Source organism: Symsagittifera roscoffensis, chromosome 7, assembly GCF_963678635.1.
Source record: "Symsagittifera roscoffensis chromosome 7, txSymRosc1.1, whole genome shotgun sequence".
Lineage (NCBI taxonomy): Eukaryota > Metazoa > Xenacoelomorpha > Acoela > Convolutidae > Symsagittifera > Symsagittifera roscoffensis.
The window spans coordinates 42,998,419-43,013,646 of NC_087068.1; positions in this window are offsets into that span (position 1 = coordinate 42,998,419).

Here is a 15,228-nt window from a genome sequence, read left to right on the forward strand (position 1 = left end):
TGATTTACTTTTTTTTTTCAGCTTCTATTGAGAGCATTTTAGGACTATTTAGGACTGTTTTCTCAAAATCAAAGAACTGCTCCCAAAGACAAATGAATTTGATAGACGAGGTGAAAGTTTAAAAAATCAATATTAGCGAGTCTTGCAGAATGAAGAAAATTTTTTGGAATACACAAACAGAAAATAACACATAGGTATTGTAAAAACGAGCTGCGGTAGAACCTGCAACTATATGCTGAATCCGCAAACTGTAAGTGACATCCACAAATTGTAAGCCGATTTCGCATTTTGTTAGCGAATTCCAAATACAAATATAGAAGCATTTTGAATTCAATCTTAATTACTGCTATCAGTTGAGCTATTTGTTGAAACACCAACCGTTTGATCTGAACTCCGACCAACTCACCACCAACTTCAATTTAAGTTTTTGCCCCCATCTTACCGCCAAATTTGATCTCAATTCCTGCCAGATTTGATATAATTTCCTCTCTTACGCCCAACTTCGATCTCAATTCATTTCACTTGGATCTCAATTCCTGCCAGTTCCTTCGATCTCAATTCCACCTTTCAACCCAACCAACTAATCTCAAATACTGATGATTTGTATTCACTCTGAATCCACTATAAATAAATTTTTAATGATTAATGATGATTTTTTCGGTTATTGTTTCCAAATTGATCCCGAAAAACTTGCTAGCTAGGAAATTTATAACAATAATTAATTACTCTATTTGGTGATTGTTTCAAAATCGATCACGAAAAAATTCTTTGCAAGGAATTTTTTTCCAAATTCTAAATGGTGTCATCTATCGATTAAGTTAGCCAATGATTATGATTTTTTCGTCGATTCCGCTGACAATGGTTAAGTTTTTGCTTTTAAGTTGCGCAGTAAGCTCTAGTTTTCATTTGTTCATATGCAACAACTGGTTTTGTTCAGTAATAAACAAAAATGAGGATTACACTTAAATTTGCGGAATTTACTTACATTCTGCAGAAATCGCTTAGAGTTGCAAAATCCAGAAAAACTAATTAAATCCGCTTGTTGTGGAATCTGCGACAAAACAAATGTGCCGACAAAGTTTACGTTACAGGTGTTTTTACGCGGAATCCGCTCACATTTGGGAACATTTTTAAAGACTTGTCTCTGGAATCCAGGATCATACAGAGACCAAATTGTGCGCCTATGCAGTTATACAGTTTGGCCTTATATTTATAAAGTTTTCCATAGGAAACAAAAAAGGATTCTTTTATTACTTCGTGGTTCAAATCGACACATGCAAAACTTTTTGATAATCATTCAGCGAAAAGGAAAGCTTGAGTTGAGCTAGGAAACACTTGAGTGAATGTTCACCTTTGACAAAATAGCGTATATGTTTTACCTTCGAAAGTGACGAAGAAATCCAGACACTCGAGGGCCACTTCGGGCCATAGTGTGACCAGTTTGCCGAAAGTGGCCTTCATCGCACTCACCACAATTCTACTCATCTTCTTCTAAACAAAAAACACGGCAGATGGAATCAAGGTAGTTTTTTATCAAGGTACTTAATTTTGAATTTTTTGCCCCCCCCCCCTGAAAAAACATTTTGTGCAGTAGGTTAACGAGTCGAACTCTGGGTTGCAATCGAAAAGACCCGTTGATATTGAAATATGCTTTCGACCTTGATAAACCAACAATAGATTGATCTGCTTAACTTTCTAGCTAAATATTTCAAAAACGGAAACTTCTTATGTTTTGCCGTTAAATAAGTCTTTTCAGATGGGGGATGTTTTAAACGAATTCAATCAAAGAGAAGACTGGCCTTAAAATTTCATCCATTTTAGTGGGCGCTGACTTTCCTAACTTGACCACCTATGAAAAGTAATACGTGGCTCAAACCAAAACCATAAACAAACTGAAAGACAAACAAAAATGTTTTGAACTTTTAACTGATTTTATGTACATTACGTTGCTTTTTTTGACGACGTACTCTGATTCGACGTGTATATAGTTTCTAAACAAGTCCTTAATTGAAGAAAATTTGAATACTATGATCAATTCAGATTTTATCAGGGACGGACTTAAGGGGGGGGGCGGATTTTCAGGGGGGATGACTTTTGCCTTAGGGATTCGATCCCATGCCGATCCAAACGTTCCCCCTTTTGTGCTTTTTTGAGACAACCATTTTTGGCTGGCTGACCCTAAAATTTTTCTAAAAGCGTCTGCGGCGCCAAAATATACTAATTTTGAGGGGGAGCGCACCGAAGAAACGCAATTTTTTGGTAAAACTTTTAAAAAAGTGGCTTAGGCGCATTTTTTGGCATGTTTTTTCGAGAAAATCTTAGATCCGCCCCTAGATTTTATTAAGATTAATTAACAAACTTTCCCAATATTTTGTTACCCACACCCCACACCACATGCAACGACTACAATGTTTGTTTTTTGATTAATAGAACGATTGATCAAATGTTAGTAAAAGCTTAATGAAAAAACAAACCATGAAAACTTTTTAGGGTGTCTTTAAAAATGCCTTGAAATGAAACTCTTTGCAATTTGTTTTGTTTTGAGAGGTCTAAAAAAATTAAGTTTCAAAAATAGATGAAACACGCTTACGATTGGGAGGAAATAAATCAAATTTGACGTAATTAAATAGTTTTTATAAGAACATTTTGACAGTTGCCAAACGCAACCTCCCAGTTAAATTGTAAGAACCAATTGTATAAATCAACATTATTCATTTATCACGCTGAAGTTTTTCAAGCTAAAAATTTTTCTAAATTAGAGTATCAACTTGATTTGAGTTTCTTAAAAAAACTAAGTTTTTTAGGTCCTCTGACTTAATGTAAAAGATGTATTAACACTGTTTGATTTCTCAAGCTAAATATTTTTACTTTTCTAAACCAGAATAGCCGGTTGTTTTTAGTTTTTTCTCTAAAGTTTACCTGATCTTTACAGCTACAATAAATTCTAATGACTATTTTTCATGGATCTTTTTCATCACACTCTCCCAGATTGAAGCGCTAGAGTAATTTGCAATGAATATTTTTCCTGTATCTTTCCGAAGCAGTCCCCCAGATTTTTGATTGGTTCCCCCCTTTTATATTTAAACAACTTAACTCCATACAATTTCACTCCCTACTTTTTGTTGTTTGAGCAATTACACATCGCTACATTTTAAAACCACTTCTTTTTGACTTAACATCGTTTTAATCCAAAATGAAAAGAAAACTTACTTCAAGGGAGACTTCGGTAAACATCAAAGAATTAAACGAAAAAAATTGTTGCCATTTGAAGCCAGGCAATTTCGCGGTACTTAATTCGCGTTAGTTTTGAACAGAAATGACTTTGCAAATATTTTCAATGAATCGTTTCAAACCGAAATGAAATGGCCTTGCCAAGTTTTTCAAAGAATCATTCCAAAATGAACCAAAAACAAGCAATAGTTCAAAGAACTTCAAGAGCCCGCAAATAATTAGACGTTGTTTGAATAATATGGCGTAGTTTTCCAGACATTTTCAGCCGGTTGGGAAATTTAAAAAAGTTTAACCAAGGCTTATGGCCAATCGATGCATCAAAAAAATTGAATTTTTGTAAGGAAGCGTCTTTTTGCAGGCTGTCCACTAATTCCACTTATTTGGGTGGGCTCCGCTGAATTAGGATTGACTCCTGAAATGCCATCCACTGACAGCATTTGTTGTTTGAGCAATTCCACTCACGGCCGCATCTCGCTGCTTCCAAAGGGAGGTTGGGAATAAAAATTCAAGGTTCGGCGCCAAGCTTTTAATAGAAGTAGAGTCAAAGAACAGACACAACTCGTCAATTTTCTCTTTTTTTCGGGTTCTAAACAACTTCTGTCGCATACATTCTGAATTTCCTGAATGATTGTATCATAAGAATTGCCCATCTTTTGTATATTTTAAAATGCAGGGGATAGCAGCTTTTTTAAAGCCAGCGCTAAATCGTGATTCGTTTTTTAGGTCACTTTATGACCCAATTCATTAAATTTTCTAATGTAACTCTGAAAAAGATGGAAAAACAACCTGATAATTGTGCTTCGAGAATGTTGTTTCGAAGAACTGAAAAACAGCTTGCTCGAAACCTAACAAAAAATTTTTAGGCCGGCAGTTGGGTGATATATCAAATAACGCCTGCAAAAACCGATTGTAGGTGTTTCGGTTTTGGGAGGAAGGAAGGAAGGCTTGTTAGGAAGGAAGGCTTGTTAGAAGGCTTGTTAGGAAGGAAGGCGTAAATGCAAGCTGACCCAATGCCAGAAGAACTAGCATGAATTGAATAAAGCCAGTACAACGCTTTTGGAGTTATTTTAAAAGTTTCATCGGCTAACCAGAGAAGTTTTTTCCAGAACTCTCAGCAATATCGGGGTCGCCGCACAGAATAATTTGCTCATGATCATTTGATTCACTGTCATACCAGATAAAAATTTCGAAAAATTTGGGTATCTCGAAATGTCGCGCAACAAGGATGGGCGACATTTTCACATCGAGCTGCTTATGTCTGCGCGCAGCCGTTCGGATTAATTCTTTTTTACTTGAGAGTATAAACTGAGAGGTAACTTGTTTGTAACTGACAAAACCGCACTGGAATTTGCAACAGGCGGGGTAAATCTCTCGCTGAGATCTTTTAAATGCTTTATGACATTTCGGGCATCCAAGTTTACCGCTAAAAGGTCAAGGTAATGCTCTCCTTGCACCTTGATTGATTCGTTATTTTCTCTAAAAGCAGTTGCTCGACATTTATGTTTGATTTTCTTAGCAAATCCAGTTTTCGGTAATTTCAACTTATCGATTGAGCTAAAGTTTGTAACAGGACGTTTTAAAAATTGGCTCGTTTTTAGATGAAACTGTGAATTTGAAAAAAGACTCAATTATAATGGGTTTATTGTGTTTCCGTTGGTTTATCATTTGAGTAAAGTATAAAGTGACTGTCAGAATTTTACTTTTGTCAGAAATTTTACGCCAAATTGCTATGAATTAACATAAAAAGCCTTTTTAGTGATCATAATGGTTTAGCGAAAAAACTAATTGATAGTAATTTACGAATTTGTCGATAAGAGTCCTAAGTAATTCAGGAAGCCTCATTTTAGCATGTATAATTAAGATTAACCAATTTTTTTCATTATGGAGCCTGCGTTAATGGCAGGATTGATTTTTGTGTGATGAGAGTACGGATAAGGAAATCATACAGCATTAACTTTAGTAGTGAAAGACTAGTAGTGACTTTTTACGGCGTTAACTGGAAAATAGGAGTTAAATTGTTGTGGAATTAAGTTGTTTAGTTGTGAAATGACGGGGTTTTAAAATGTACGGTGTTAACTTTTTTGGTACTAAATTGTAGGACACCTTTTGATTGACTTAAAGTGATTTACTTTATTGAAAAATTTGGAAATTTGGGATTTCAAAGAAAAACTTGTGGCCTAGAGCTCTTTGAGTTTCTGGAGCAACTTCCTGTTAACATTTTTGATAAAATTAACTCAATATAAGAAAATTGGAGCAATAGCTAAAATTAATTCGATGTAGAATCTGTTAGCTGAAAACCATTTTCAAAAATGGAGGTTGATCTTGTTTTAAAATAAAGAAAGGAAGTTAATTTAAAAAAAATTTAAAGCCAAAATTGGCAAAGATTAAGTCTGAGCCTGAACAGTTTTATGATTTTTTCTGAGAAAATATCACGACATACTTTAGATTCTTAACTGCGACTCTACCTTACGACGGAAGGGGGTAGGTTGGAGGAACTATAATGAGTAAAACGCACTTGATAATTCTTTTTTCATATGCTGATCTACGGGATTGTTTATAGCAAACGTTAATTGCCCATTTTAATGGCTCAATTTTAGACTAAAAAGAAGTTTTTCAAACTGGTAATCTAGAAAATGAAAAAACATTGAAATTCCCCAATTTTTAAGCCCGTAACGTGATAACTCCACAACAATTTAACTCCCTTTTAAAACCCTTTTTTTTGTTTCAAATTGATAATTTTTTTAAATTAAAGGAGTATTCCATTTAAGTGTAATAATTGAGGCCTGAAAATCCAGTCTTAATTCAATTGATGCCTCTAGCATCTCAAAAAGAAATGAATTTCAATAAGTTAAAGAAATAATTCCTCATTCACGCGTTTAAAACAGCAATAACCTTCATGATGCTAATTGAAAGCAGTATTAAAATTTTTAAAATTGTACATAAAATTATACTGTCTTACACATGAACGATTGTTTCACCATTCTACGAGCTAAAAAGTTTGAAGCCTCCTTCAACTTCACCGTATCCTCCAAAGACAAACAAATACTAGTGGTACACTTTTTGGTACACAAATACTAATAAAACACTTTATCCTCCAAAGACAAACAAATGCAAAAACAGTACTAACTGGAACTTTATGCATGTGAGTCTGTCTGGAATAGCCCCTGCTTGCATAAAGGCCTTCTTACCAAATAAAAACGGAAAAAAACATACTTAGAAAAAATCATTTTTAGAAGCCTTTAAAAAATTAACTCCTGACAGTAAGCCCCTGAAAAAACTTTTCTGGATTTCGAGCTTGCTGCTCTTCAAGCGCTTCGAAAAAAACTTCAAGAGTCCGAGCTGTCTGGATGTTGTTTTGCAATTTTCTTAAAATTTTACGAGAAAAAATGCGGCACTCGTGTTAAAAAAGGAGTACGAAACAAACCACGAGCTTGCATTAGCATTTAAAAGGTTACACTCACTGGCTTTCGAAAAAGAGGAATAGGAAACTCGCACCAAAAAATAGTCAAAGAAATACAAATTGTATGCAATCGCACCATAAAAGAGTCGGAAAAATTGCTTAAATTGATGAGCTCTGCCTGTAATTTGGGTCTAATTGCATAAAAAATTTAGTCTCGAGCCGAAAAATTCTATTCCTTTTTCTTTATGGAACCAAAAAGATGCGGCAACATCCGGTTTGGCAAAACAACAAACGCTGTGGAGAGCTGGCATTATGGCATAGAGTCATATTTTAGTGGTTCACACCCTGATATTTAGAAATTAATTGCAATTTTGCAAAAAGATGCCTCCCTTCAAAAACTTAGTTTCTGCAACGCCTCGAGCGGGCACCAAATTACAAAAAAGAAAAAGTACCGATTTCTAAACGAAAATGTGCAGAATATTATGCAGATTTACGAAAAGAAAACTGATTTGCATTTCTTTCCTGCATTTAATCCCGGAACAATCGCTCCTTTGGTGGGACGCCAGGCTGGGACTAGGGGCTGGCATTCCTTAAGACATTGCGTTAAATACCGAAAACTCAAAAAAAAAATTGACAAACTTTAGATGATTCGAACAAATAGCTAAGTTTCACTATAAAGTGATTGGCATTGAAAAAACTTAGATTAGATCGATCAACGTTTTAGTCACAACCAGTTTTCATTCCATAATTCAGTTTAATTCAGCCAAATAATCTATTATTAGCAAGATTATTTTCAAGATCAAGTTCAATTTTGGAGAACCCTAATTGTTTTGCTTAATAATTTAAATCAAGTCAATCGGATTAGTTTTCAAATTCATATTAAAGTGTAGGCTATCGGCAAGGTCATTTCTGTTCAAATCTAAACCGCATTTAGCATCTTGCTTGTTATTTTGATTTGTTTTGCAAAAATTTTTGCAATTAAAGCTTTGATGTTTACCGAATTTCTTTCAAGTAAATTTCACTTTGATTCTAACAATTGGTATTAAAAAGGGTTAAACTGTAGTGGGGTTATCTAATTCTGGGGTTATATGAGAGGGGTTAAAAAAAAGGGGTTAAAAACACGGGGTGATAAGCTTGGGAACCTTAAAAACACCCTGGATGAATTTTATCTCATTCTTAGTGGTTGATACAAAAACTGAAACACAACCAAAGACAATGTTAATGTCCAACTCAGTGATTGATACAAATACTGTAACGAAACAATCCAGGCATAATCTGAAAGTTTTATGCAAAAAATGATAACTTGCATTATTGGTATGAGAGATCATCTTTTCTCCGTGACACAAACTTTTTCATTCCACCCCTTTCAACTTTTTCACGAACTGAGAAGAAACAAAGCGGTAGGGTGGAATTCTTACAGCCAAGTTTGAGGTATATCAACAAACTGAAAGGCAAATCCAGGTTGCTTAACTTCTAAGACCATTTTCTGCTTTTACCTACAAATGTTCAAAAAACTTTTTCATCATCTCAAAAACATGATCTCATCTGATTAACCCGTTATCTCAAATAATTTATAGATAATAATTTATAATTTATCGGTCAATTTTTTCCACTCCGCATAATTTAAAAAATCATTCTCTTCGAAAACCTAATAAGTGCATTTTTTTAACCAAAGTAAACTTGTATAAAAGATGATAATTCTTTTAAAAAAGAGCTGGGATTTAATGCCCACTGTTCATTTAAAAATTTGTTAAAACTTTGAGTAAATTTTGTCAAAAATGGTCCTTGAATATGTTTTGTCTGAAATGGTCCTTTTGGAAATGGAATTTAATCATTTTTTTTTAACATTCTGAGCTTTAATTTGAGTTGAATTTTGTTCATGTAGAGTTGTTTAATTTTGGTTTTAATTTAGCGGAAAAAAGATTTAATTATTGTTTCAAAAACGTTTCTTTAATTCATTTTTGCTCTAAAAATATGTCCAAAACAATTGAAAAAAGACTTTTTTTTTTCAATCTTTAATCATTTGTTTTGATAAAAAAAACTAGTTGATTATTGGCTCAAGCAGAACTCATGTTTTCTTTGTAGGGAAAACGGAACTCACTCCGGAAAATCAAGATCCGATAAAAATAATCATTTTTCGGGCGACCGTTATTTTGATTTGAAATACTTTTATCAAAGAAAGTTTGGTTTGACTACAGAGCGCAAAGATCGCGTCTGAGGCCAAAACCAACTTGAAAAGTATAAAGATAAAAGCCATTTAATCTTGTTCTGTGGAAGAGCAGCTCAAAATACCATTCAACTACCTTACGACACACCAGACTTGCTAAAATTTGTGCTGGTTTGGTACCCACAGTCTTTGTACTATTTTGCCCGCAAACTTTGACCCAATTTTCACTTTTGATTATTGTTGATTTTAAATCCAAAGGACAATACAAAAGCAATCGGCAGATTTATTCATCATCGTGTACAACATATCAAATTAATCATTACTTGCATGTAAAAAAAATTATTTTTTGTCAAGTTTCAAAATAATTTTTGGGTGGAAATGCAATTTGTTGTGCCAAAATGTTTAGCCAGCGAGATGATTTTGTTACTAGGTCAATTTTCTTACAAATTAAAAAGTATATTTGATTAAGAATAAACAGAAAGGTCACGTTTTGTTTCCGTCATCTTGACCTTCAAGCAACCTAGCGGGACCAAACATTTTAAAAACCTTTTTGAATGGGACTCATTAGAAAAAAGCATAAAACCAAATCAAATTTCCAGTTATTCGAGCTTTTTTGGGCCCAGAAATCAACGGCAAGCTCTTCAAACTCATTTTGGAATCTCAGGCCCAAAATGTTGAGGGTAATTTTTGTTCTACTGTGGGTATTTTTGTGTTGGTTTTGTCCATTAGTTTATATGCTGTATATAGATTTTGGGAAATCCCGAAAACACTTTTTCACTGAGTTTTTCCCTGATCGAAAATTGGCTGTCCCGCACTGAAGTTTCGTGATAACAATCAACTATATAGGATTTTTATAAAATGTCTCTCTAGAATTTAAAAACAATCGTTTGTAGTTGATTCAAAATAGAGTAAACAACTACAACTTTTTGAAGCATTAAAATATGTTATGAATTAATTAAAACCAATTTTTTCAGCTTCTTTTGAATAACAATTATCAAAACAAAAGGTAACCCAAATTAATCACTTACAGCGATTCAGTATCAATTTTTTTGATTAATCTCTCTGTTGTACTAGTTTCATTTCTTACATTACGAGGCCAAACTGCGCACTGGATAGGCCCATAATGTATGTTCCTTCCAGAGACAAGTCTGTAAACATGTTAAAAGTTTCCCGGGTTGACCTCCATAGACCGAAAATGCTAATCATACAATTTCATACACTTAGTCTATGGAAAAATGCTAGTCATACAAATTTCATGCATTTTTGCAAAATGAATTTAATCGAATTTTAAAGGTATTTTATAGTTGTTTTGGTATCGAAATTGGTCTCTTCATAAATAAAAGGAAAAAAATGGTATGAAAAAAAAATGTTAACCATACAATTTCCATATATGGAAATTGTATGATTAGAATTTTTTTTTAAAAGTTTTTCTGTGAAAAAAAATTTTGAACAATCAATTCAACTGCTGGCAAAGCATTTAAGCGTTTTTTGGGCTGCTACGACTGAAAACTTTGATTTTTTTTTTGTTTTTGTTTTCTGAAAAAAAAACACTAGTCATACAATTTCCATATTTAATTTTTGTGTGTATAACGTAGTCCTGGATATACTAAACTAATATTGGATTTTTTTTTGTGTATAACGTAGTCCTGGATATACTATTATTGGATTTTTTTTCCTTTTCTCTTCATAAATTTTTTCAAAAACGCTTAAAATTCCTCGTTCTTTTGTATGACATGTTTTTGAATGCCTTGATCAATGTTTGGTAATTTAATATTTCAAATTTTATAAATAATCATCTTTGAAAATTATTGCCAAAATTTAAAAGTTCATTACTTTCGTTATATTGTTTGTCTGAGAAAGAAGTAACACATATCAGGCTGTTGCCAACGCATTTTCAATGCGAGAAGGCCATGCCGTTGGTTACTACGTTTGAGTAATCAAGGTTTAAATCATTTGTGTTCGGTTACGAACACAACCAAAAAATTTTGAGAAATTAAAATGTAAAAAATCATTATTTTTGGTTTATGGAAAATGCCAGTCATACAATTTCCATATATGAAAAAAATACTAATCATAGACCTTTCATGTAATTTTCTGTACGTATGGAATTGCATGAAAAGTGTATGACTAGCATTTTTCCACATATGGAAATTGTATGACTAGTATTTTTGGTCATCCCGGGTTGTTGCAACGATCAAAGGAAATGGATGGACAAAAGAAGAACAAAGGGAGCGTCCCTGTTCCGGAATCCGCTTAAATTTCTCAAAAAGCACAGTTTGGCTAGGTAATGTAATTCTTAAAACCAAATTTAAACTTAATTGAATTATTTTGTTTGCTCATTAAATTTCTTTCTGTTTTTTTTTGTAAATTTCTGTTTTTTATTCGACTTTCATTATAAATTATAGGTCTCTGTTTTATATGCCAACCTCATGCTCCAACAAATTTACCCCACAACAACCCCCTCCCCCAACATGTTTGTTGGGATTCGAGTTTTGCAGAAAGCTGCAAAAAGTTTATCTACAAAAACAATGGATTTTATGGGTTTAATATACAAAAAAAATCTAGCATCTCGACAATATCTTAGCCAACGAAAATCAATTATAACTAGTTTGTGCTTTTAATTGTTGTTTAAATTAAACTACTGCAGTTTTCAAATTTATTCACCGCTTTATTTAGATATCAGTAAAACGGATCACATTCTGAAAAAGTTTTATTTTCTTTTTGATATACTAGTGGAGAAAATTAAGCGCAAATTGAACATTTTATTCTCTCAAAAGCCTGTTTTTTTGTCCTTTTTGGACAATGTTTACTTCGGTAATTTTTACATTTTGGACAATGTTTACTGAATTTTGAAGTAAATGTTGTCAAAAATGGACATTGAAAACAGCCGTTTAAGAGAGTAAAATCCTGAATTTGCACTTAGTTTTGTCAGTAGTGTAACTTAAGTGAAGAGGGTTTATTACCAAGTTGACCAAAAATGGAAATATGCGTCAGACAATTAAGAAGCAGAAAAAAAATATGAAACAATTTTTTTCTCTGATTTCGACGTATAAGTCAACGTAATCCAAAGTGCCTTTGAAAATAGCTAACTTACCTAACAGTTTTGTCAATTGGCACTTAGTGTTGTTCATTAATGTTGTACAGCTAATATTATAAATTTGTAAAAAGAACCTTGTTTTTTGGTTTGTATTTTTCAAGTTACAGAAGTGCCCGGACTGCCTCGAGAGATCTCGCTTGTTGCACTAGACCTGGATCCTCTATCAGCTGTCGTGGATTCTCGTCCATAAATTTTTGCAGTCCCTCGATGTCATTTTTGTACAGCAAAATGTCAATCAAGCCAAAAGACGAAACAGATGCGGCCATTTCAAAAAAATGAACCGTTAATCGGGTTTTAATCACGTTTTTTTCGTAATACGTCACAATGATTTCACTATGCTGTGAACAAATCATGAACAGTTCAGATTTTTTTCACGTTGTTCTCAGCGTGCACTAAATTCAAGTTATGGAAGCTGATATTCAGCTTTTTGGGTTCAAACTCCAAGTCTGATTTTCATTTTCCAAAAAAAAACGATTAAATTAAAGTCAAAAAAGATTGAAGATTATTTTGGCGACAGCTTAACATGTAGCACCGAAGGCGAATGTATTAAAGCTTCTTATGGATCAGCGTTTGCTCTCAGCGAACTTTAACAAAAACGAAGAGTCATAACCAGGTGCGGACCTAAGATATTTGCGAAGGAGTGAGGGGAGGGGGATATGATTTGCAACAAAACTTCGAAAACTTCTTTGTCGACCTATTTTTTAATATCGACCAATATTGATCTTGCGAGCTCTTCCAATTCGTAATATTTTTTTTTTGGAACAAACTTCCGCCGCAGGCAAGTTTTAAAAAAAACAGGCCAACAAGGACATTTTTAGGAACTTTTTGGAAGGTTTTCAACATCAACCACGCTTTATAACCAGATAACTAATTATAGAATGATGGCGAATTATAACCACATAACTAATTATAGAATGATGACGAATTAGAACATCAGATGATAAAACAATATGACAAAAATAGGGTGTGAGGATGAGCTCTCACTTGACCTCTAGCTTCAAGTCTACTACAGACCGACCAATTTCGATTGCAATGGTGGTACCTCATTGAAGTTTCAGCAACAAAAAACTGCCTTGAGCTGCAAAATGATTGCAAAAAGCAAAAAAGGAGCCTTCAAAATTTTCTCGTAAATTGATTTTGTAGTCTCCACATTTGGCTGTAGCAACTCATAAAATTTCCCATCCGATTTTTGAAAATTGTAGGACGAGTAAATAAATTAGGCAAAGATCAGAAAAAATTGCTCCGCCAAAAGGTCGTGGTAGAGGAGAGCAAACTGTTAAATATAATAAAAACTAGACTAAATTGTGGGGCTAGTTATTTGAAAGAGTGGCGACTGTGTCGTTGTGTTTTGCTGAGGTGTGGCTCCTATGACTAGAGCTGCCCCCGGGTAGGGAGGGGGCTCGGACATAGTAATGGCCCTTTGTATTGTCTGCTGGGGTACCTGACTATCACCGTCTGTGGACCTATAACCCCTTCTGGAGTAGGGTGGGGGCAGGAGTTCTCTGTTTATACTGCTTGTGCTGATCATCACATCTTCTGCCGCTAAAAATATTATTGGTGTAATACAACGGTGCGGGCTAAAACTCAAGTGATCAATGATTAACATCAAAAAGAAAAAAACAAACAAAGAGGAAAAATTCCCAGTATTTATTCCGAAACGATAATAGTTAGGAGCGGATTTAGAGGCCTTTATCTTTTCAGGGATTTGACCCCCTCATCAACCAAAGGGTCCCCTTTTGGTATTATTGCATGGCATCCGTTTTTGGTCGACCAACCCTAAAATTTTTAAGGTGCTATTGGCGCTAATAAATGCTAATTAATATAATATATACTAATGATCCACAGGTGCAAAGATTATTAATTTTAAAATTAAAGTTGTCTTTAATTTTTTAGATTGTGGGATGAATGTTTTTACGTGGTTGATTTCTAAGTCGTGATAATTCTCTATGTTCTGATTTCTCTACTTGTTCTTGTGGTAGAATTTTTTCTATCGTTTTTCTATTTTTTCTTTCTTTTTGAGGTATTTTTTGGTCTGGCGTTTTTGTATTGTTTTTAGTTGTGGTTTGTTTTGGAGTTTGATTTTCATGATGAACGTTGTCTTGTTCATCTATTTTTTTTTCTGTATGTGAATGATTTTGAATAACTTTTAAACCTGTGAAAGAATATAATTGAGTTAATTCGCGTAGCGCGTACTCTTTTGGGTAGTAGGGAAATAGATTGTTACGATGTTGAACAATTTCTTTTTGATTCGAATCGGTGAGTTTATACGTTACGTCAGTAGGTTTGGCAATTATTTGGTATGGTCCTTTTCGAAGGGGTTGTAATTTTTTTAGAAATTCCTTTTTGTGTATTAAAGTTAGGTATTAAAACAAATGTTCCATTTTTTAAATCTGTGGCTGGTGTAAAGCGTGAATTAACTTGTCCGTTAATGTTTTGCCTTTGTAACAATTTCTTTGTTATTTTTTGGTAAATTTCATTGTGTTTTTATTCCTATTTAAAATCCATTCGGTATGTGTGCCGGAGGCTAATTTAAGAATTTGTGGGTGATGAAAATGATCTTCATCATGTGTGTGTAAAGGTAGGTTATAACAAATTGAGTCTTTATTTGGTTGGCAATAACCTTGTGCATTTTAATGAGAATTTGCTGTAAATATAATTGGTTTTCGTGGCTTTTGATTAAAAACCATTTCGTATGGTGACATTCCTAGAGTTGTCGTGATTGTGAATTATATGCTAAGGGAAATAATTTTACATCTGCTGACCATTCTGTGTATTTTGTATCATTTCCATTTATGATAAATCTGAGATATTCTTGTAGTGAACGGTTCAAACGTTCGACTAAACCGTTTGTCCAAGGTGGATGAGATGTACGTGGTTTATGTTTGATGTTATTTAAGTGGCATAGTGTGATGATTTCATTATTCATAAATTCTGTACCGTTGTCTGTAACTAAGATTTCGAGTAATCCGAATTTAGCTATCCAGTGTTCATAAAGTGTCGTGTAGGCATAATAAGCGTTACAATGTGGTACTGGGTTGAGTGCTATATAATGTGTAAATGCGTCAACAATTACCATAATGTAGGAGTTTCCTTCTGAGGATGGTGAAATTGGTCCTTTTGTATCGAATGAAATGCGATGGTTTAAATATAAATTTTGTCCTTCAAAATCTTGTTTTTGTGCTATTTGTTTTTGATTTGGGTAAGGTTTATTTAATTGACATACTATGCAATCATTGCATAATACTTTTATCCAAATTGGTGCATTTGGGAAATAAAAATATTGTGTAAAGTTTGAGTATGTTTTCTGTGATCCGAAGTGTCCTTTAGTATTTT